At 35.6% G+C, this 23036-nt stretch overlaps 1 long non-coding RNA gene across 1 annotated transcript; it reads right to left on the bottom strand.

Moving 5' to 3' along the window:
• Positions 1-17906: 17906 nt before the first annotated feature.
• Positions 17907-19169, bottom strand: LOC116406275. The gene is made up of 4 exons (XR_004219300.1): positions 19000-19169; positions 18822-18899; positions 18683-18733; positions 17907-17962 (listed from the first exon to the last, which is right to left on the bottom strand). It is a non-coding gene; the product is annotated as an uncharacterized LOC116406275 (long non-coding RNA).
• Between the last annotated feature and the right edge of the window lie 3867 nt (positions 19170-23036).

Below are 23036 nucleotides of genomic sequence, written 5' to 3'. Positions count from 1 at the left end.
CGTAAACACATACGCACACGCGCACAAACATGCACGCCGAGCACACCCACACACCCAAGCACACACGCAATAGCCCGCACACACACGCACGCACAAACACATACAAACATGCACACACCCACACACACATGCACACGGACACTCGCACGAACGCATGCACATACACATACGCACACCTACCTACACGCGCACACGTACACACGCACATATGCATAAAGATGTATAAATGAGTTAAAATTTAAAAACAACTACATTAATTGTGTTTAGAAGGACTTTTAAACTATGTTCATTTGACTTAATAACATTAATTAAACTATAATTTCTATCAATATTGGCTTAAAAGTGTCATTCGTGTAATTATTTCAATATAATGCGATTTTATCCAATTCTATTAGCAACAAACAGGTCGAATATGAACCAGTAGATATACACTCTGTCATAAGAGATATAGCAACCTTTTTATGGGTCATTTTGAAAAATGGCAAAACTATTTTTTTTTTAATTTTAGCAAATAACATTTTTTGCACGTGCATAATATTTTATAAAATACCAAAATATCCACATTCTCCAACTAAAATTATTTTGTTTCTATGTTGTAATTAATTTATATTATGCATTTATCAGCTTTTAATTATTTTTTACCTGAAAAAGATACATAAACTCATATCGTACTTTTTTCTTAATATCTCGGGACTCAACTAATGGATTCAAGACTTTAACTTTATTTAATCTTACTAATTTCAAAATAACCTAATTGAATTTGAATTTCAAAATAGCAAAATTATTATTTTTCAGAATTTGATAATCTCAGCAATAGATTTTGTATCAAAATAACTTTAATTGAATTTCAAAATTAAAAAATATCAACTTATTCACTATCTTTATCTCACAATAATATTAATGGCTTGAATATCAAGATAATTAAATTATTGTTTTAAAATTGGGAGAAACTCAACATTAAAAAATATCAACTTATTCACACACAATCACACTCGCACACACACAATCACACGCGCACACACACATACACTTGCATGCGCGTGCACCCATACACGCACACACACACGCGTGCACACAAGCACACACACACGAACGTACGCACACACACACAAACGCACACATGCACACACACACACCAAACAACACGCACACAAATGCACACGCACACACCTACTCATGTACACATGTATGTGCGCATACACACACCCAAGCACACGTGGACATGCGCACACGCGAGCGCACACACACGCACACTGATGGTTCAATTTCATCAATAGTTCCTATTTTTGCTGACAGTTCATTTTTTGCCATCGATAGAGGATCTTCCGACAGACCTATGTGACGGTGTGTGTTGACAGCTTAATTTCGTTGGCAAAAGAAAAGTCGATTAGTTTTTGAAGATTTACTGACGATATTTGTCATCGACAAAGGGTAAATTTCTTGTAGTGCATGTACATCAAACATATCAAATTTGTTAAGTGTACCAATGAAGTATAACAAGTTTATTAGTGGTGTATCAAGTGTATCAAACTTATAAGTGAAGTCTTTAAGTGTATCAAACTAATCAAGTGTATCAAGGCCTCAGGGGTATCAAGTGTATCAAGAAGAATCAAGTGTAACGAGAAGTATTATGTGAAACGAGAAGTATTATGTGTATGAAGATGTTTCAGGCGTGTATCAAAAAGTATCGAGTGTATCAATGAGTACCGAGTGCATGAATTGTATCTATCAAATGTATCAAGTGTATCAGTAAAAAGTATCAAGTGTATCAAGAGGTATTAGGTGTATCAGACGTGTATAAGGTGTATCAAATGTACATCAATAACGAGGGCATTTGTGACATTTTACCTCTTGATGTGTGAGCTGGTCTTTGTTTTTGTCACTTTCTCAAATAATAAAATATGTGTTCTATGGACTTAATTATTATAACTTATTTTGCCATTTTCGCAAGTGTCCCTTAATTGTAATACATGTATATGTGACATAATCTAATCAAACTAACTCATAAATGGACTTAATCGATCTCATGGACCACAAATTCTTCAATTACTTGCAAATTTGGTGAGTTCCTTCAAACGGTGGGCGAAGAGCTTAATTTTAAGAGAGAGGAAAAGTCATGAAGAGTATTTGCTAGAGAGGGGGGAACGTCGCCAGAGAGCATTTGCGAGAGAGAAAGACAGCGACGATGTGGGATGAAGTAAGGCATTGGTGAGTGAATGTAATAAATTTAATATTAATTATATGATCAATACTTTACACATATATATTGGTATATCAGTCAATAACAGTAGTAAGACAAATTATAAAATATAAGGGATAAAAGTCCTACACATGCATGTATGGTATACTATCTTGATAGCAAAAAGGAGATCAATATTCAGTAAAAATACATAACAGAAACTGGAGAGGAAAAAAACTAAAATAGAATATGCGGGGGAAGGCTAGCTAGGAAATGCATACATAGCAGAAAATATGGTTTGAAGGAGGGTGAGAAGAATGAGGAAAGTTGCAGCTAGCAATGATAACTTTCGCCTTGTTCCAATAACCTTATTTTGCCTTGCTCCTCTGTCTCTTGCAATTTACACATAAAGCTTTGGCGATTTTACCAAAGTGGGAAGCAGCTAAGGGGACGAAGGTATATTCGGAGAGATATTGTTAAACAATTGTAAAAAGTAAGGCCAAGAAGAGAGGTCCAATAAAATTCAGCCACCTCTCACATAGTAATTGAAATAGTCTAGCAACTTCAACCATTTCCCTCACAGAGAAGAAGAAGACCATAGCCACTCGAGGCTTTTGCATAGACAAACACCAAGAAGATGGTGTCTGGTTCCGTATCTGTGCTAAGCGCGTCGTTGTTGACGCCAGACATCACACCTTGGAAAGGCTCTCTTCCATTATATATAGCCAAAGAACTTCCGAATTATTGAAAATAAATATTTTAAACAATTTTATATTCTCCTTTAATTTATATTCACTTTTGTTAGAAGCTATTTCTTCTTCATTTTTCTCACGAAAATCACATAATTTATTTACTGCTCTTGTAAATGTGTAATGATTATTTTATCATTTCATGTGAACAATATGATTTTGTTACCATTTACTCTCTTTGCTTTTTACTATTGAAATCTCCCTAACTATAAACTAATTGCACAATTTTGCTCCTAATATACGATCATGTAGCAACCTATAAGCCAAGAGTAAAAACAAGAATCAATTGAAGAGGGAATAAATTGATATATATCACCCTGGAAGATGAAATATACATGAAAGAGGGAATAAGTTGATACAAAAACCAATCACCATTCATCATATATGAACAAAATATGTAATGAAATGCTTGGAATGAAACATGATGAAATAATTTTCATTAGAATAAAATAAAGGGTAAGAAAATGTATCCATACCTTCGGATGGTATTCAGAAACAATCATCATAAGCAAATTCTGAGTAACGACACCAAAAAACTGAACTACTTTAGGATGACGGATCTTTTCCAATAATGTCAACTCATGTTTGAATGCATTTATGTAGGAAATTCAATAAAATAATTAAGAAACCTTGCAATATGTGAGAGATATACGAACTTCAAACAAATTTTACAAGTTTCAGCAAAAATTTTCAAACAACTTTTAAAGTTTAAGCAAAAAGTAACCGTAAGTAGGAAGGGGAGCAAAAGTGGGGTCTCGAATTAATTCTGAAAAATTAGTAGGCTTTCAAAATTTAGGTTCTAGAAGTAGAATTATTGCCGAAAAATAAATAATTGCATCATTCAAATTGAATCATACATATCAGGATATTATATTCTCCACAACGTATAATGGAGTATAAACATAAAGTTTCTATATACAAAGCTATGTATCTCTACCCTTGACTTCTCTTTCTCTCTTTCTACCTTTTTTATCCTTTCTTTCTCCCATTCACTCAATACACTTGCAAGAACCTTCATTTTTTTTGTATTTAAATTTTCTTGGCACCATCCTTTTTTTAATTATCAAGGCTTTGTTATTGTGTACCAGTATTGTGTCGTGCCTCCTTCACTTCTCATCATCAGTTTTCATGTCACATCTCTACCTTGTCAATTTTCGTTTTTCACTCAGCTTTCTTTCTTCTTTTGTCTTCACTACTTTCTTCGCTCCTTCTTTCTCAAGCTCTAACTTTGCTATTATCAACCAGTCTCAAATGACCATTGGAAAACCTATAGCCCACTGAGAGGCAGCCAATATAGTAATGCCTCTAATGATATAACTCCAATGAAATCAAAAGTTCTTCTTTAAGATTTGGAAAAATATATTAGATAAAGCATAATTAGTTGAAAAAGAACCTCAAAATTTTGTGTTAAATGACTACAATTTCAACGTATAATATGCCATATTGACATCATATTTTTCCTACAAAAACATATTAACTAAAATAAGCACATAAACACGAAAATGCACTAAGTGTTGGTTAACATACACTACCTTGAAATATGACAAAGACTTTATTTCTCCCAACCAGACAGCATAATTAGGAGGTAGTTTGGGAGCAAACAGAATTGACTTAATTTCCACTAGCAATATCCTATAAAAATTTCAAATTCTTGAAATATGGAAACCAGTGGAAGTTTTAGGGGAATGAAGTATAACCTCTAAATACAGAAGGACGACATAAAGGGGAATGAAGACTCAAAAGAAGGACGACTTTTTCGTACAGAAGGACGACAATTTTGAGGGACAACGAATGACGATTAGGGATCTCGTACTCAGTGGATGGTGAACGACTGAAAGCGAAGGATCTAGTACGCATTTTCGGAGAGGGTGTGGTGAATGCGGACGGACGGACGGTGAACACGGCAGAAGTGAGAGATCCTCACAGAGAACTTGGCATTTTCGAATGCGGTAGAGACAAGTCTAGGGCTTCGAAGGATTCAACCCAAATATTTTCTTTTATATATAAATATATATTTAATAACACTTGACGTTTTTAAAACGTCAAGAAAAACGATCTTACTTGACGTCTAAAAAACATCAAGAAATTTTAAAAATAACTCTTCTCCGGCTTTTTATAAAAATTCTTGACGTTTTAAAACATAAAGAATTTTTAAGATATTTCTTGACGGTTTTAAAATGTCAAGTAAAAGTACATATTACTTGACGTTTGAAAATTTTGAAGAATGTTGAATATATAAACATTCTTGACGTTTTAAATGATAGAACTAAGTCATGCACAGCGGAAAAAGAATCGAATTTCTACCCTAATTGCCACAATTAACATCTAACCATAAACTAATCAAATTAGGGTTTTAAGAAGTATTACCTTTGAAGCTTTCCAAAGGTTTGATGTCTTCTTACCAATTCTACCCGAGACCACCACTAGTACTCAACTGCTATCCTCTAGACAAAGAACCGGGTTGTGGGACCCAATTTTGGTGTAGAAAGTAATGGAGATAAAATGAGATTGGAAGCTTTCTTTTTTCTTTTGTTGAGATTATGAAAATGATAAAAGAGGCAAAAGTCCTTCAACATTTGAAAACATCTCTATTTATAGCCTAATTACATGCAAAAATGCATGCAATTCAATTGCCAAATCTCAACACCTAATATTCCACTAACAATTAGTGGAACTTAGTGGGCTAGGTGTCTATATCTCATATAGCCACATATCCCACTAAGAGTTAGTGGGATTATCCAACAAAATGTTGGATTTTCCCACTAACTTAGTCCAAGGGTAAAATGGTCATCAGATTTTTCTAGTCAAAAGTCAAACTTTGACTTTTCTAAGTCAAAAGTCAATATTTTGACTTTTTTCCATTTTGTCCGTCTTGACTAATTCCAACCTCCCGAGCATGAATCCGCATTCATTTTTCCAAAATTCAAATCACATTTGAATATAAGGCCGGTCAAAGTTTGACTTTTCAAAGTCAAAAGTCAACATTTTGACTTTTTACTATTTTTGACCAATTCCGAGCTTCTTAGTATGAATCTGCATTCATACTTATAGTATGTAAAACATAAAGCTCTATTTCTAATTAGAAGACCGACGATTATATCACTGTATATGTCGGTTTTCCTTTCTTCTCCCTATTCGAACAATTCGACTTATTTCATCACACTGTTCTAAGTTTAATCCATATGAGCTAGCAGAGGAACCTAATGGACCTATAGATCATGGGCTCCAACGATTCAAGATTAACTAGCTAAACTCTTTTAAACCGAGTTAATCAACATTCGTTAACTAACGGGTCATTCCACTAAAGTCCCGTAGTTGCACTCCCCTCACTATAGATATATTTGTGTCCATTTGATAAAACCATAATCAGTAAGTTAATCCTTCACAGGTTGCTCGTAACCTTGGCTGGGTCAAAATACCGTTTTACCCCCAAGATTACATCTTGCTCCTTAAGTCCCACTAATCCACTATTGAACAATTGGTTTAAGGTTCAACCTATAAACTTAATCCCTCTCGGGCCAATGAGAGGGTGGGGCCCCTTGTTCAAGACTTGGATTCAGTGCTTAAGAGAGCAACCTATCTACTAACCCTAAAGCGGGTAGGAGTGAATTCCATCTTGTACCCTATGTTCCCAGCTATCCACCCGATCTTACCCCTGAAATGGGAGGCTTATTGGGCCAACGCTGATGAGCTGCCCTCACCTATGCAGATCTAAGGATAATCTCGTATGAACAGGAGTTCATAGTTAACTCAGGATTAAGACTAAGTTACCTAGGTCATCAATAATTGAGATAGTCAGTTTATTTCATATACTATAGACTATTTAGGCTATATACTCGAACTTGATCCACGTTTATGTTTACACATAAAGTTCAAGTTTATTCAAAAAATAGCCTTGGAACTTTGATTTATTGGATTTAAGATTATAATATTTAATTTCTCAATAACAACTTTATTGAATAGAATATGATTTACAAACTACGAGTTTTAGGACAAAAAATTCCAACAAACTCCCACTTGGACTAAAATTCCTAGTGGTATGAGAGATGTGGTGTGAGAGAATATATATGAAACTAGGGCACATGGCCAATAAGTCTCCCACTTGTCCTAGTTTACAAACATCGTACACCTAAACTGTGTAGGTGACCCTCAAACACTTTAGCCGTGAGGGCTTTTGTAAAATGATCAGCTTCCATTGTGGAATCAGCTATACAAGTTTGCTTTATGCTTCTCCAAACTACTGCTCCTCCATTTAGAGTAAATACTGATTCTGATGTAGACTTTCTAACATCTTTATTAGTTTGGAAATCCGAATCAGTGTATCCAGTAAGGATCATATCCTTTGTACGATACATGAGCATGTAGAATGTTTTTAACGGCTGTCCAGTGATCACGTCCATGATTGGATTGATACCTACTGACCATCCCTACTGAGTAGCAAATGTCAGGTCTAGTACATAACATTGAATACATTAAACTTCCAACAGCGGAAGCATAGGGAATATATCCTCAACTTCTTGAGGTGTCTTAGGACATTGTTCCTTTGACAAATGAATTCCATATCTGTACGGCAGCAGACCCTTTTTGGAATTCTGCATTTTATATCTAGACAACATTTTGTCTATGTAAGATGCTTGAGACATGGCTAGTGTTTTGTTCTTACGGTTTCGAACAATTTGGATTCCGAGAACGTATTGTGCATCTCCCAGATCTTTCATTTGAAATTGCATAGCTAGCCATTTCTTGATATCAGGAAGATATCCTAGTCATTTCCAATAAGTAGAATATCATCTACATATAAGACTAAAAAATGCTATAATGGAATTGACGACCTTTTGTAAACACAAGGCTCGTCAACATTTTGTTCAAAGCCATAAGATTTTGATCGCAATATCAAATCTTATATTCCAGGATCTAGAAGCTTGTTTTAATCCATAAATGGATTTTTTAAGCTTACAAACCTTTTGTTCTTGATCTTGTTTTATAAACCCCTCTGGTTGAGACATATAGATGCTCTCTTCAAGATTACCGTTCAAAAAAGCTGTCTTGACATCCATCTGCCAAATTTCATAATCATAAAAAGTGGCGATGGATAAGAGTATTCTAATTGACTTTAACATGGCAACGGGAGAGAAAGTTTCCTCTAGTCTACTCCCTCTCTCTAGGTATAACCCTTTGCCACAAGTCGAGCCTTAAAAGTCTGTACTTTACCGGCATGGTCTCGTTTTCTCTTGTAGATCCATTTACAACCAATAGGTTTTACGTCATTTGGTTGATCTACTAGAGTCCAGACATAATTAAAGTACATAGACTCCATTTCGAGGTCCATGGCTTTGATCCATTGGTCACGATCTACATCTTTCATTGCCTGTTTATAGGTTAATGGATCCTCTATGCCATCATCAGGTATGACGACTTGAGTTTTAATTAAACCCAAATAGCGATCAGGCTGATGAACAACCCTCCCACTACGTCGAGGCTCTCTCAACTGTTGAGAAGGATGTGATTGACCAGATTTCCTAGTCTTATCAACTACCTTAGTGGATGAACTAGGTTTATCTATAGCACTTTTGGAAATTTCTTTTAATACTAGTTTACTACGAGGTTGATGATCTCTGATGTGGTCTTCCTCTAAGAATGTGGCATTTGTTTGACACAAATATTTTATTTTCTTGAGGATCATAAAACAAACCACCTCTTGATTCTTTTGGATAACCTATGAAAAAGCATAATTTTGAACGATGTTTCAATTTCTTAGGATTTTGTACCAACACGTTTGCTGGACAACCCCAAATTCTAAAATGACGTAAACTGCCTTTACGCCCTTTCTCTAGCTCATAAGGTGTTTCTGAAACACTTTTAGAGTGAACATTTTTCAAAATATAAGCAGCTGTTTCTAAAGCATATCCCCAAAAAGAATCTGACATCTGAGAAAAACTCATCATAGAGCGAACCATGTCTAACAAGGTCCAGTTTCTTCTTTCTGATACACCGTTCTGTTGAGGTGTACTAGGTGCAGAGAGTTGTGACTGGATTCCATTTTCTATTAAATTGTCTCGGAATCGTGAGTCCATATACTCTCCACCTCGATCTGATCGAAGTATTTTTATTGTTTTACCTAATTCGTTTTCTACTTCAGCCTTATATTCTTTGAACTTTTCAAGGCTATTAGACTTATGATGTATTAGGTAAATATGACCATACCTTGAATAATCATCAATGAAGCTAATGAAATATTCATATCCACCTCGAGTTTTGACATTCATTGGTCCACAAAGGTCCGAATGTACGAGCTCTAAGGGTCCTTTGGCTTTTAGACCTTTTCCAGTAAAAGATCTCTTGGTCATTTTTCCTTCAAGACAAGATTCACAAGGAGGTAAAGAGTTATCTTCTAACGGACTTAGAAGCCCACTTTTAACCAATCTCCCAATCCTATTGAGATTTATGTGACCAAGTCTTAAGTGCCATAAATAGGCATTAGAAGAAACTTTTTGTCTTTTATTCTGAGTGTCAGCTATTCTGAATATTTCAGTATTTAAGACAAAATTTGCTCTAGTTGGTCTTAACTTATATAAGTTGTCTTCAAGTATAGCAGAACAAACTAGAATACCTTTATAGAAAATGAACGCTTCATTAATTTCAAAAGATATTCTATACATTTGTTCCAAAATACAAGAGATAGATATTAAATTTCTTTTCATTTGAGGTACATATAAGACATTCTTAAGTATGGCATATCTATCTCTAAAAACAACTTTAAATCTCCCACTGCTGAAGTTGAGACCATCTCTCCTGTTCCAACCTTGAGAGTGATCTCGCCTTCTGAAAGCTTTTTCAAGAACTATTTTCCTGAAATGAGAAGCAAATATGGTTTAGTGGCTCCTGAATCTAGTATCCAGGTACAATTTTCATATTCCACTAAACATGTTTCTACAACTAGTAAATCATATTTACCTTGTGTTTCCTTCTCTGCCTTTTTTTCTGCAAGGTATTTTGGGCAGTTTCTTAACCAGTGCCCGTTTTGGCCACAATGGTAACACTTACCTTTTCTGCACCTTTTCTTACCCTTGTTCTGTTTGGGAGTCTTTCCCTTTCCCTAGGATGACCTATATAACTTAGTCTTAATCTTGAGTGTATTATGAACTCTTGTTCGCGAGAGATTGTCCTTTGATTTGTACGAGTGAGAGTGGCTAGATCGCCGACTCAATAAGCTTATCATTCACTACTACAAAAACAGACTCTCTTGACGTTTTTAAACTGTCAAGAATCACTATTCTTGACAGTTTTAAAACCGTCATTGAAGCCAGCGTCAAGAAAGTCAAAGTTCTTGACGGTTAATAAAACGTCAAGAATAGCGATTCTTAACAGTTTATAAACGTCAAGTATACAAATATTCATGACAGTTAAAAATCGTCAAGTGAATGAGTATTCATGACATTTAAAAACTATCAAGAATGTAATTTATGACATTTAAAAACGGTCAAGAACACAATTGTTTATGACGTTTAAAAAACGTCAAGAATTTACTTGTTAATGACATTGAAAAACCGTCAAGAATGTATTTGTTTATGACATTTAAAAAACGTCAAGCTTGTTTCATTTTTTTTCTAAATTATAATTTATTTATATTTTTTTCCTGTATTGTCTCTATAATTCCTGTAGTGTGGCCCAACAATCTCATAAATATGCACGAGTACAATTCCAAAACTTTAACATATATTAACATTTAATCATATATGTATGGACATTTCGAAAACTTTACATGTTTGTTCGATATTGTCATATACAAAACACTACTTCAGTCAACCCCAATCTAATATGATAATCCCAAAATTACAAAACCAATCCAACTATGCTATTCCAAAAATCACAAGACTACAATTCTAGTTCAAGAAACAAAAATCTTAATTAAAGAAGCTTTGAAACTCAATGATCTTGGATGAATTTGACTTCAAATACAAACTTGGATTCCACAACCTAAACCAAAATAAAATAATATATCAAGTTAAGATGGATTCACATAGCAACATTTTATCAAATGGTTGCAATGTTTCAAATAAGCAACAATTAAAATTCACATATCGATTTGGCATCTATCAATATACAAACTAAAAAGTACCTAAATGTCAATTATTTACCCAATAAGGCTAACTAAGTAACCAACGTCTAATATGTTTTGCAATGAAAAGGGTTGCCATATTGTTAATTTGGCCATATTGTGAAGGCAACCTCTTAGATGTGTTTGTGAGAAATGAAAGAAATACCAAAATAAGTATGGACTAAGATAGTATCAAATAAAGTTAAAGTTGAATTTTAAAGCTCTATTTTTTTCAAGATTGAGAAATTTCAGCTAAAGAGGAAAACACTAAGGACAACCAAGCAAAAAAGTCTAACAAATATCAAAAGAGAACATGCAGGAAAGAAAGAATGTAAATAAGGTTTTATCCGCACCAAGTAAAAAAGTCTAACAAGTATCAAAAGCTTTATAAGTTGTACTAGAATTCAAAGCTCTAAACTCTAAAGAATGTAAATTTCTTTGAAGAAATTTGTGTATAAAGGTCACACAGTTGAAAATTCAATACCTTTTCAAGAATGTTGTTGAGAAGATTATTGTGATGAATCTTTGAATCCAAATTATGGAGACAAGATAAATAAATGAGTTCTGATTCTAACTGACTGAATGAGAGTTAAGAAAATAAGAACATTGGAGTTGAATTATCAACATTTATTTTAATCAAACTTACGATAGCAAACCAAATTATAGAGAGAGATCAAATGCTAGGATAAAGGAATAGTCTTACATTTGGTGATTTCCCAAATGTTGTGGTAGTCACGAGAGTTATTCCACTCGAATTGTCTTAGACAAGAGGCTTCCATTCAGCAAGTACTGGTGAGAATTAAAGTGGAATGACAAACTTAAAAACACCTAATCTTTAACAAACTTTTCTGACTTTTTGCAATTATTTTTTAACACAAGATATCAAAACACACTTAAAAACCATAACAACCAATTACCATAAAACGCTGTCCAATAACAATAATTGGGTCAACCCAAACATCAATAAATTCTTGGGAAAGGTTGTGGACTAGACCTTCACCATCTTGCCCCTAAAGCAAGTTAAAGCTTAAGGAAAGAACACAGTAGAAACAAAAATCATAAACTCATCAGTTAGATAGTATTGGTGGTCAAAACCTCAAGGTCTCACTTCTTCCATTTTATATTACCAAATTTGAAAATGATTTTTAATATATGATCATTCCTTGAAACATGTTGGTGTACAAGTGTGAATGAAACTAAATCAAGTTTGTGTTTTATGTTATTGTTTTTGACAGTATATTTATGTGTTATGCAATCCATGAGAGTATATTTATGTGCTATGCAATCCAGAAGGGGGAATGCAACTATACCTAATTCATAATTGTATTTGGAACACTAATGATTTTAGCACAAATTCCATCTTTCCATTCTCTAAGACATATAAACCTTATCTCCCTCACTCTATACCTTGGCTATAGTGCTCTTGCAACATATTAAAATTCTCGTAATTAAAAATTCATACACAATTTAAATTAAATTAAACATCAAGACCCTGACGAAGATGAATCTCTGTTCATTTTTCTTTTTATTAACAAACAAAAGTTTTTAGGTCCACTTATTTCAACAACCTCCTCAAGGATCCTTAATTATCTCTATCCAAGTTCATAACCACTCTAGTCATGCAAAGATTAAGGTTCATGGCCAATCAACAATTAATCTGTGATTAAGATATTATGAACGCTATTCACATAAAAACATGAAAAGATTAAGAGCAAATAATCAGATGCATTACATAGAATAATTCATAAACTTTGTCTACATCTATCCCTAGGATTAAGAGTTTAGCTACCCCATACTTCACAATCTAAAACACAAAACTCAATATAATACCCATAACAAAAATTCAAGGAGATGAAAAGCTAGTGATTCGTATTATTATAATACTGTGTATAACAGTATGTGTTTTTTAATATTCTCTGTTTCCAGCTCCAGTGTACCAAAATATTATCACAAACTCCACAATCCTTCTCTTTCCAATCCCTAAACTAACCAATGAATCATATTCGCACGCTTGGTAGCCTTGTTCAAAATATTATATATTACAATTATAATAACTTGTATCCCCCCTTTCAAGCCTAAAATGCAAAACCTTTCTTCCATTCTCTAAGGCATATTTCCTCTTCTTTAATTTTGCATTCCAATTTTAAATTACAAATTACAAATTTTAATCACAAAGGAAAAAGGAAAATTATTACCTTTAGAAAGGGAAGAAAATGAATGAGTAACCATGAAGGATTTGGAAACGAATAGAGGTTTAGCGAAAGTGGAATGCGACAGAAGGATGGTGAACGTGTTTACTCGTTTTCGAACAGAGAATGTGTTTACGCATTCCGAACGGTGAACAGATGGACGCAAATCAACGAAGGTGAAGGGAACGCAAAGCAGACGAACGGTGACGGACGATGAACGCAAATGAATGAAGGTGAATGCTTATGAACGCGAAGGGAAGTCTTTTTCGGCGATGAACGCAGATGAATGCACAGATGAACGCGAAGGGAAGGTTAGGTGAACGACGCTTTTGATTTCGGGTGGAGAAGGGACAAAGTCGTGGCGAATTAGGTTTAATTAAGAAAAGGGGAAGTGATCAAATTGAAACGTTGTGTTTTGTAAAAGAATATTAACACAATAACTTTTTAGAAATTTCTTGACGTTTTTAAAACGTCAAAAACAAATTAAAATTTCTCTATGATTTTTTAGAATTATCTTGACGTTTTAAAAACGTCAAGAATTTTTTATAAATTTCTTGACGTTTTTAAAAATGTCAAGAACTTTTTAGAATTATCTCGACATTTTAAAAATGTTAAGAATTTGTTAAAACGTCGAGGAAAACTATATATTATTGACGTTTATGTTGAATTCATGAACATTCTTGACGTTTTTTAAACGTCAAAAAATTATTAGATATTTCTTGATGTTTAAAAAATGTCAAGAAAAAATACATCTTACTTGACGTTTAATTGCACAAAAAACGTCAAGCAAAAAACGTCAAGAAAGTTGAAAATTGGCCTTTCATAAAAATTCTTGACGTTTTTTTATTTGAAATCACATCTTTCTTGACGTTTTTTCTCAAAAACATCAAGAAAGGAAAACTACAACCGTCAAGAGAGCCTATTTTTGTAGTAGTGATTTTGGGGACAAGACTGAGTGGGGAGTTGGGATTATAATTGCACAAAATGGAATTCACTCATTTCCTACTTTAGGGTAAGTAGATGAATGTTAGCTTAAATGGTGTCTCCAAAACTTGAACAAAGGGCACGTACCCTCTCTATGACATGAGAGGGGTTTTTGTTTATTAGTAGGACCATAAACAAGTTGTTCATTAGAGGAGCACTGGTTTTTAAGGATTAGAGGTAACATAGGGGTAAAGCGGTAAATTGATCCAACTGGTGTTACAAACACTCGTGAAGGACTAACTTACTATTATTGGTCTATATTCGTGGACACAGAAATATATTTTTAGTGAGAAGAGTTCAGTTGTGAGTCTTTAGTGGAGTGTACACACAACTAACGAATATTGATTAATGTGGTTAATGAGTTTAGCCAATTAATCTTAGATCGTTGTAGCTTCTAATCTGTAGGTCCATTAGGTCCATTTCCTAGCTCGTAAAGGGTGATGAGATTTATTTACATTGGTTGTAATTTAAAATGTTTAAATTTAACTTGGGAATTAGTATAATGTATAGTGATACATTATAATATAAAGTTTATCAAACTTTACTATATAAATTTAACTTTGGGATGATTCAAAATTAATTTATGAGAGATAAAATATTTGAATGAGTCCAAATATTAATTTAATGTGAATTGGATTCATATTAAAATTATTGAGAGAAACTTATATTTGAATATGATTCAAAATTAATATAAGTTAAAAATATGATAAATAATTTAGTGTTATTAGTTAATTGGAGAATTAATTAATAGTTTAGTTTAATATTATTTAATTAAATTCGATTTCATTAATTATTAACTAATTGATTAATGTTTAATTAATCAGTAGATTTGAAATATATATTAATTTAATTATTTGTAAATTAATAGAAGAAAAGAGAGTTATAATATCTAGAAGAAAACAATTTTCTTAAAAAAATGAATTAATAAAAAAAGAAAAAATAAGGCTAACGCTATTGCTGTTTGCAAAAAGAAAAGAGTTTCTCTCAAATATCTCTAAACTTTTTCCCATCCCAATTGGTTCCACAAACCAATCTCATCACAGAGGTACTCTTTGCAATTTAAGCTCTCTTTGCAATGGACAGTCTTCAAAGTTTTTTTTAACGATGTTTCCAATGCTTTCCTTTCTCTCTCATGTTTAATAAAACCAATTTCTCTTAAAACCTGTAGGGAGGCTACATCGTATCGAATTTCATACAACTGACGTGTTCATCGAGTTACAACAAGTGCCGCACAATAGTCTGTTCCGTGTTTGAAAAGTTGTGAGTGTGACACGCTGCACATGAGGTTAGAACGAGACATGGCAAGGCAAGCCCTACGCGCGCTGCCAACTTCTGCCACAATATTTTGTACGCAAGCTAATGTCTTTGGGCTGTTTTTGTGGTTTTTGGAAATTTTAAGCAAAGTTTTGATATTTTTATGATCAACGGGAATTAAATGGAATTATTTCCCATTATTTTTCATTATTTTAGATCTGAAGGAGATCGAACAAGTTTATAAGACAAGGGTCCAAGCTACTCTCTATAAGTGACAAAAATGAGTTTAAAGTTGATTTCTAAACATGAATTTACTATCAAATGTTTCAAGCATGCTTTGATGTTTGAATATTTGAGGATACTGACATATAAAGTATTTCCAAAGCATGAATTTAGAAACATTTTGGTAAACATGTTTTTATTGATGAATTTACTAATGAAAATTATAAGCAATTATGATTGTGCTAAGTTTTCAAAATGTTTAAGCTTGAAAATAATATTAGCATGTTTTAGTCTATACCTAAAATATTCGAGAGATTTATAGCAACCCTTCGGGAGAGATTTTCTTGTGCATAGAGGTCATTTGATTTGGATATTCAGTAAATACCTAGCTTTCCATCATTGGTATTAGATAAGAGATGAAGACTTCTAAAGATGCTTAGTTTCCCATCTCAAGGGACGAGAGCCTGTACGAATGCCTAGTTTTCCATCTCATTGTAGTTATAACGAGATAGGGCACAATTGATGCCTAGAGTTTCATCTCGTAAGTATCGTATCACGGGATAGGGCTTCTATGCCTAGTTTATTGTTTTTCGTCTCGACGATTCTAGGTATAGCAACTGAAAGGGAAAGTTTGAGATAAGTTGTTTGAGTTTGATTTCATTTATGTTAAGAGTTAATTGTTAAATACTTATTATTTCAAAACGATGTTTTATAAAACAATCACTCATTGGGCTATTTAGCTCACTCTTTGGATAAATATCCCCATATGGATTACGTTGTTTGGAAAATTAAACTGTGCTTTAGTACTTCAAAGAAAACTTCCCTCCCATGTCCTCTCACCTCATGTCTGCCCCATTTGTGTTGATAACATGAAAAATATTTAGCACCTTTTAATTGACTATGTCTTTATATCGAAATGTTGGTTCCATCTTCTCCAAACATTCAATATTTGTTGGGATTTTTTGCTCAATCAAGGCTTATTCTTCTTTGTTCTCGACCTGCTACCTATGATTTATGATTTTTTTTTGACATATTATTTTATGATTTTGTTTGGTTTTATATTTGTGGCTTTTTTTTTGTTTTTTTTTTTTTTTTTTGAAAAGGAGACAACCTCTTTATTAATATTAAAATAATAATAATAATTAGACAAAAGCTCATAGTACAAGAGAGTTATACAATGAATATGTAACCATGGATCAGGGGGGCACCTTGGCATCTCAACTAGGTTGACACCCCCATAGCACCCTCATCATATCCAACCAAGCTAAAACCCATAACAAAGGAGTAATGTCCAAAGGCAAAACAAACACAAAAAAAGCCTTCTATTTGTGGCTTTTGGTTTTGATCTTGTGTTGTCGCTTTTTGGATGTGATGAGGGCGCTAAGGGGGTGTCAACCTAGTTGAGATGTCCAGGTGCGTCTGTTGATCCTCTATCCTATTGCTCTTTGTATAATCCTCATGACATTGAGCTTTGTCTCTTCATTTTTCAATATTAATAATAGTGAAACTCATATCCTCTTTTTTTTTTAAAAAAAATATGGTTAATTTGATAAAAGTGTTGCTAGCAGAGATTTGGTTTGAGCACAACCAACACATTTTCCATGATAACAAAAGGGATTTGCGTGGTGAAAATAGATCTATTAGATCTCTTGGAGCAATAAAAAAGAAATAAGATCTTTATGTGAAAGTCGAACTTTTCTTTATGGAGCATTGTGAAGAAAGGCCTTTACTTTTGGGCAACATTGGAATTGGGGCATGGTTGTGCGCTTATTATCAAAAGTTGCCCCTAACGATCAAACTGGTTCACTGTTGCGAACTGGTGGGTTAGTTTAGGACATGTCATTATTCTTGAACCTTCAGATAAATCTCCTTATCTTAGGGAATTAAAAGTTGTTCAACACAGGCTTGAAACAGACATGTATAGGGCTTCTGTATTTTCCCATAAGGAGCCAATGATTGATTATATATTGGTCTGTTTTGCAAAGGGAAAGATGTAACGACCCAACTTTTCTAGGTAAGTCGAGGTCATTAATTTTTAACAAAAGACTTTGGTTGATACAAAATGAAACGTAAGTCAATTGAAAAACAAATTTATGTCAGGCCTGATTTTTCAAATATTCAAGAAAACTTAAAAATAATACTATTTACAAATAAAAGTTTGTAAACTAAGTTTTAATACATCTTAAACCTCAAAAGAAACCATAAGCGGAAGCAAAATGACACGTTTCCTATGGCAATCACGCTTCCTTCCTGCCCCTCGCCGGTTTGCCACCTTTATTACCTTTACCTGAAAATTAAACATAAGAAGGGTGAGTATAACAATACTCAGTAAGAGACCCTCTACTGGTCCCGTCAGGGGAAAATAGATTGTTAACGTTCTATTGGGACACCCTGTACAGTCGCAGTCTTGTGATCCCGTAGGATGCACATCTCAGTCTAACGCCCCGAGGGACGTACATATCAGTCTAGTGTTCTGCAGAAACACATATTAGTCTAATGCTCCCGAAGGTGCAAAATAAATTGGTGATCCCGTGGGACACCTACAAGGCACACATCCCAATAAAAGCTAACAATTTTCCCCTCATTCCATTCAATCCATCTTTCAGTTACTTCAAAACATAAAGTTCTCTCTCTCAACGTCCTAACAGTCAACTTATCTCACTTTAGTCATATGTCTGTCAATAATATACTAATACGTCAGTCAATCAAACTATACAGTCAATACACCCCTCAGTTCACCAGCACACAGTCATACTTTAGCGTAACGTACACCCAATCTAAACGACAATCACAAGTTCACATCTGCATCTCATACAAACACAATCTACAATTTTTCGTCCTGTCCACGTCCACACACACATATATATATTCCATGACAATCACAATATGCATTCAACATTAAGTCTACTTCAATTCATATGCATATATATATTTTCAGTCAATCCACAGTATACATTCAACACATACAATTCACAATCATAAGTGAGTCCAGTAGAAAATCCCTTACTTTCAAGTTAGTTAAGCTCCTTAACCACGTTGAAGTCTACGAAGAACGAACCTAAACATTAAGACAATTTCTCAATAATTCTCTTCAACGCATCAATCATTTAAATTCAACCCAATGTGAATTTTTTTTTACAACTTACCCAAATCTTCGCGAAACTAGTTCTAACTAGAATCAATTGTTTGCTGCGAACCCAAGGAATTCGAACGTTACCTTCAACCTATAATCGAACAGTAAACGATTTCTCCAACCAATTAGTCCTGTAATATTACTTCAGTTTATTTTAGAAACAGTTACGAATTTCATAACTTCAATCTTACCAATCAGAATTTAATGACTCGTGGCAAAGCAGGAACGACAGCTAACGACCCAATCCTGTGGCAGGACGAAGAAGGAACTCGACGCGTAGAAAGTTGGATCTGGGGTCTTTAGTTCGGTTCACGGCAGATGTTATTCGCGGAAGAAGTCGAGCAGTAGCTTTGCAAGAGACGACGTGCGACGGAGAGACCGTATACAGACGGACGGAGAGTCGCGCGGCATTGCAGACAACGAGGAGAAGGAATCGGCGGCGGCTGGCTGAAAACAGAGGAGAAAGGAGAGGAATGGACGGCGACTGGCTTGGCTTCGACGGAGACAGATGTTGCGCGGCGGGACTGGGCAGAGGGTCACACGGCGCTGGGCAGAGGTCACGCGGCGGCCGACGTTACAGCGGCAGTTTTGGATCCGAAGAAGAGAAGAAAACGACCGGAAAGAAGAATAGGGGCGGCGGTTGCTGGCGGGCGGCGGAAAGAAAAGAGAGGGATGGTCGGCGGTTGTTGCTGCGAACGGGAAGGAGAAGAGAACGGATGGGGCGGCGGTTGCTGCGAACGGGAAGGAGAAGAGAACGGATAAGGCGGCGGTTGCTGCGAACGGAAGGAGAAGAGAACGGATGGGGGTCGCGGCGCACGGAGGAAGAAAAAGAGAGAAAAGAAAAGAAAAGAAAAAGGAAAAAAAATAAAGAAATTTTCTTTTTCTTTTCTTTTTATTTAAATTAAATATTAAAAAATATATATATAAAATAAAAACAAAATATATATATATATACCTTTGGGGCATTACATTCTTCCCTCCTTAAGAAACTTTCGTCCTCGAAAGTTTTAATCCTGAAATAACTCTGGATAACGAGTCCTCATCTCTTCCTCTCGCTCCCATGTCGCCTCTTCAATTCGATGATTCCGCCACAAAACCTTTACTAATGGAATGCTTCTATTACGAAGCATCTTTACCTCTCTAGCCAGAATCTCCACAGGTTGTTCTACATAGCTCAAATGCTCATCAATCTCCAAAGGTTCGTAGTCCACTACATGAGACGTATCGGCCACATACTTTCTCAACATCGAAACATGGAAAACATTATGAACTGCAGAGAGTGATGGTGGTAATGCCAAGCGATACGCCAAACAACCCCTCTAAGATCTCAAATGGTCCAACAAAACGAGGACTTAACTTCCCTTTCTTTTCAAAACGCATAACACCCTTCATAGGTGCTACCTTCAAGAATACTTTTTCTCCCACATCGAACTTAAGGTCTTTTCATCGTACATCTGCATAGCTCTTCTGTCTACTCTGCGCTGTTTGCATACGTGCTCTAATCTTTTGAATAGCCTCATTAGTAGACCGAACTAATTCAGGTCCCATCAACCTATGTTCACCAACCTCACTCCAACAAACAGGGGTTCTACAACATTTGCCATACAAAGCCTCAAATGGTGCCATACCGATGGTAGCCTGGAAACTGTTGTTATAAGCAAACTCCATCAAATGTAGATGAGAGTCCCAACTACCTGGAAACTCTAGAACACAAGCTCGTAGCATATCCTCTAAAACTTGGTTCAAACGTTCAGTTTGACCATCAGTCTGTGGATCAAAGGCTGTACTGAAATCCAATCTCGTACCCATAGCAGTCTGAAGTCCCTTCCAAAACTTGGAAGTAAACCGTGCATCCCTATCAGAAACAATCGATACAGGCACTCCATGCAGTCTCACAATCTCAGTTAAATACAACTGTGCCCACTTACCAGTAGTATAAGTGGATTTCCCTAGTACAAAATGTGCCGATTTCGTAAGCCTGTCTACGACAACCAAAATCACTGTGAAACCCTTCAGGGTCTTAGGCAGCCCTGAAATAAAATCCATCGACACATTCTCCCACTTCCACTCTGGCACACTTAAAGGTTGTAACAAACCTGCTGGTTTCTGTCTAGGTGCCTTAACCTGCTGACATACTAGACACTTACTAACAAATTCCGCCACTTCCCTTTTCATATTCCGCCACCAATAAAAACGTTTTAGATCCTGGTACATTTTCGTGCTACCAGGATGCATGGAAAATGGAGAATTATGGGCTTCATCTAGTAAGTCAATCTTAACTGTACTGTTCGCTGGCACACACAAACGTCTCTCAAACATCAACCCACCATCAGAGGATATGGAGAACTCATCAGTCTGTCCCATTCCAACAAGGCGACGTCTCTCTATCAAATAAGGGTCACTACTCTGAGCATCAACAATCTTCTGCCTCAGAGTCGGTTGCACCGTTAATTGAGCTAACTGTGAGGTGACTCTCCCCACAGATACTGCAATCTCAGCTCTCTCCAAGTCTCGATGCAATGGTACCTGTCTAGTAATGAGTGCTGCCGAATGTGATACTTTTCTACTAAGAGCATCAGCCACCACGTTTGCCTTACCAGGATGGTACAATATCTCGCAGTCATAATCCTTTATCAACTCGAGCCACCTTCGCTGTCTCATATTCAACTCTTTCTGAGTAAAGAAGTACTTCAGGCTCTTATGGTCAGTAAAGATTTGTATCTTTTCACCGTACAAATAATGTCTCCATATCTTCAATGCAAAAACCACTGCTGCCAACTCCAAATCATGTGTGGGGTAGTTCTGCTCGTGACTCTTCAACTGACGAGAGGCATAAGCAACCACCTTACCTTTCTGCATCAAAACACAACCCAGTCCTTTCTTGGAAGCATCACTGTAAATCACAAAACTTCCGGATCCATCTGGTACTGTAAGGACCGGTGCAGTAACTAACCTTTGCTTAAGGTTCTGAAAACTATCCTCGCAAGCTGGACTCCAAACAAACGGAGTTCCCTTCCTTGTCAACTAAGTCAAGGGAGTAGCCAAACGTGAAAAATCCTCCACAAACCTCCGGTAGTACCCTGCTAAACCCAGAAAACTACGAACCTCACTAACTGTAGAGGGTCGAGACCAACTGGTAACCGCTTCTATCTTTGCAGGGTCTACTGAAACTCCCTCACTGGAAACCACATGACCAAGAAAAGCCACCTGCTTCAACCAAAATTCGCACTTAGAGAATTTAGCATACAGTTTATTGACTCAAAGAGTCTCTAACACCTTATGTAAGTGTTCCTCATGTTCGGCCTCAGTCTTGGAATAAACCAAAATATCATCAATGAAGACTATCACAAAAGTGTCTAAGAAATCCTTAAACACCCTGTTCATCAAATCCATAAATACAGCAGGTGCATTAGTCAAACCAAAAGACATTACTATGAATTCATAATGTCCATACCTCGAACGAAAAGCAGTCTTAGGAACATCACGGTCTCTAATCCTCAACTGGTGATAACTTGACCGTAAGTCAATCTTAGAGAACACCGTGGCTCCCTGTAACTGATCGAACAAATCATCGATTCTGGGTAAAGGATATCTGTTCTTGACTGTTACTTTATTCAACTCTCTATAGTCAATGCAAAGACGCATCGACCCATCCTTCTTCTTCACAAACAATACTGGTGCACCCCAAGGTGACACACTAGGTCGAATAAAGCCTTTGTCAAGCAATTCCTGTAACTGTACCTTCAGTTCTTTCAACTCAGCAGGAGTCATCCTATAAGGGGCTCTAGAAATAGGAGTAGTGTCTGGCTCCAACGCAATGGCAAAATCAACCTCTCTATGTGGCGGTAGTCCTGGAAGATCTTTTGGAAATACATCTGGGTATTCTCTTACCACAGGTTCTGAAGTTAAAGAAGTCTCATCTTCCTTAGTATCCACCACACTTGCCAAAATACTCCAAGTACCCTGGTTGAGTAGTTTACTAGCTTTCATAGCTGAGATTACTTTAGGCAGTACTACTGTTCCTACCCCTTGAATTTAAAGCTAGATGCAGTAGGGGGACTGAACACAACTTCCTTACGAGAACAATCAATACTAGCATGATTAGTAGCTAGCCAATCCATACCTAAAATTACATCAAAGTCACGCATATCTAATACCAACAAGGTTACGTCCAGCACACGACCAGCTATCTCAATTTCACACGCTTTAATCTTTTCCTTAGACAACA

This window comes from Cucumis sativus, unplaced genomic scaffold (genome assembly GCF_000004075.3).
Source record: "Cucumis sativus cultivar 9930 unplaced genomic scaffold, Cucumber_9930_V3 scaffold82, whole genome shotgun sequence".
NCBI classification, from domain to species: Eukaryota; Viridiplantae; Streptophyta; class Magnoliopsida; order Cucurbitales; family Cucurbitaceae; genus Cucumis; species Cucumis sativus.
This window is presented reverse-complemented; position numbering and strand designations above follow the sequence as displayed.